General features: G+C 45.2%; 1 protein-coding gene across 1 annotated transcript in view; it reads right to left on the reverse strand.

Annotated features, from left to right (window-relative positions):
- AMPH (amphiphysin) overlaps positions 1 to 2,682 on the reverse strand; it is a gene marked incomplete at both ends in the record, with an annotated part of 13,874 nt that overhangs the window by 763 nt on the left and 10,429 nt on the right. The gene's annotated exons all lie outside the window — the stretch shown is intronic.

The raw sequence follows: 2,682 nt of genomic DNA on the forward strand, positions 1-2,682 counted from the left end.
GAATGCAACATCTTAATTAGTATAAAACAGTAGGTGAGATTTATTTATTACTAACAAATATTCTAGGCAAGAATCTTGGGTTTAGGTAACAAGGCTATTACTGCCTAATGCTAGTTGTTCAGTGTTTATTAAATAGTCAGAGAAACTTGACTTCTGATGGACAGAATACGCAGATAGTAGAGCATTAATTAGAATCCTATTTTGAAAAGTATTCAGATTAGAAATTCTAACATAGGAAATTATTTGTACACATAAATTTAGATATAATTTTATGTAAGAATGGTAACACAGGGTCAGAACCCATAGCCTGATATCCTGGCTCTGACTATGACCAAAGTGGTGTATGCCGGGGGGAAGGCTACAACAGTCATAAGAACAATAAAACTAGGAGGTAACAATAATGTTGATGATAAAAATAAAATAAACAAAGTCTTTCTATTATTAAAACATTTAAGAGTGTAAACTTTCCAAATTAGTGGTACTGTTAGCAAGCAAATGTTTAAATGCAGGTAATGAATGGCTTCCATATGGCACAAGCCATCTGACCTCCCTGCGTCACCTGGCTGTGGTGAAAATACCTCCTCAGCTCCAATGCCAGGAATGACAGAATGCCCTGGACCTTTTCAGTCTGGAAGAGGGGTGCTAGAGGGGGATGTGAGCGGGGTCTACACCAGTGCAAAAGGCACAGGGGTTTGACAGCTCCATGACTCTTCCAAAGCAGGAAGGCAGGTGGCAGTGAACTTGATGGGGGCAGATGCGGAATAAAGAAAAGGTGGTGGTGCTCCATGTGGCACAGAGTTCAGCTGGGGATCTCCTTGACATCTCCTGGCCATCTTCAAGGCCAGGCTGGACGAGGCTTGGAGCAACCTGGTCTCGTGGAAGGTGTCCCTGCCCATGGTAGGGGGGTTGGAACTAGATGGGCTTGAAGGTCCCTTCCAACCCAAACCATTCTGTGATTCTATGGAGATTTAGGAGAAGCACAAACCTCAGGAAATCCCTCAACAAGGACAAAGCTGTGACAGGAAGGCCTGCCAATCATCCTGTGTTAACTCCACCACAGCATGATGAAGCGTGGATAAATGCCACCTTTGAAAGGAGTGGCTGTGTCAGAAGCAGGGCTGTACCTCTCAGAGGACATGTGTACACAAGGAATGGAGAAGGCACAAGAAACCTGTGAGGACTGCCAGAACTGCCACTCCTTCTCTCCCCACAGGCTGCACAAGCCTTGAAATAGCCTCATCACACCTGGGTCGTTCACTTCAAAGATGTTGGACACACTCAAGACATGCTACGTACCTGGAGGGGGGGTATTATAAAGCCCTACTATGTCCAAGCTAGTAACGGGAGACTAGTAATTGGACTACTAGCCATATCTATTTAAGCAGCTATCCAAAAGGAAAGAAACGCCATCAGCCATGAAAATTGTTATCTGATTTTTAATTTAGTAGCCAAAGCAGCAAGCATATCCACATTGTGTCAGATTGCCTCCACACCCCAGCGTACCACAGACGTGGGAGGAATGTGATGTGAGGAAAACAAGACCTAAGCGAGGCACACTCATTTCTAAACGACCCTTTCATCAGGTCCCCTAGACATCACAACTTCTCACGTCTTTCTTTTACTTAGCAGCAGTCGAATCCACTCTTGAAAAAGAATAAACTGGAAGTGTGAGCTGCTTTGTTGAACTGGGGCCAAAATATTCAACAGCATCAAGCAGAACTGTATTTCAGCATCTTGCACAGCACCAGGTGCATTAGTACTGCTTGGTAAAGAAAGATGAACAACAACAATTACAGGTTATTTGTGTTCCAGAGGAGAAAAGTGTTTTGGGCTGTTCTAATCCGCTCTGAGACATGAGATTAAAGCAGCAAAGCTCTATTCATTAGTCTGTTGGTTTCGTGCCTCCACGTGAGGACAGTGCCAGGGACACCGGTGGTGGTCCTCTGGGAAGTCCTGCACTGCTGGAGGGATCTGCAGGCTCAATGCTGCCCATCAAGAGCTCTGGGAGTACAGGGGATGCTGTAAGCACAATCAGGGATAAGCCCAAGTTTCCTGTGATTTTCATGCAATTTATTTGCAATAACTGGTTCTCTTACAGAAGGATATAAACCCTATTACATTGCACTGTTTGTGTATGCCTGTACATACTCACAGATCTCGCATACCATAAGGATGCTTTAGTGATGGGGTTTTGTGAAGGGAGAAGTGCAGATCATTCACAAGAAGGTGGCCAGGGGATAGCTTAGGTCATTCCCAGATCACTGACTGTGGATGAGGGAGGGACATAAATCACTCACTGAAGGGAGATCAGTGTTTCCTTGAGAGACAAGCGAAGGATTTCAGTTCTCAGGAGCACACCCTGCCTTCATTATGCCGTTCCATTTTTACGTCAATCTTTCGTATGAAGGATGTAAAGATTCTGGAAATGTGACTTACACTCATTTAAATCTATGTTCCAGTGTCAGCACTGAATGGAGAAACCAAACCAGTTCCATTTCTGCTTCCCTGGCTGGCCTGACAGGCGAAGCTTGGGTGGATAGAGCATTTAACGCAGGGGACCCACATCTTGCACAGATGACACTGACCCTTACCACCGGGGTCAAGGGTCACGCTGCCGGAATGGTAACTCCCATGAAGTCAGCGTACAATGATGCAACAGACCCGCAATCTCCCTTCAGCAGG

Source organism: Eurypyga helias, unplaced genomic scaffold, assembly GCF_000690775.1.
Source record: "Eurypyga helias isolate BGI_N326 unplaced genomic scaffold, ASM69077v1 scaffold18968, whole genome shotgun sequence".
Classification (NCBI taxonomy): domain Eukaryota; kingdom Metazoa; phylum Chordata; class Aves; order Eurypygiformes; family Eurypygidae; genus Eurypyga; species Eurypyga helias.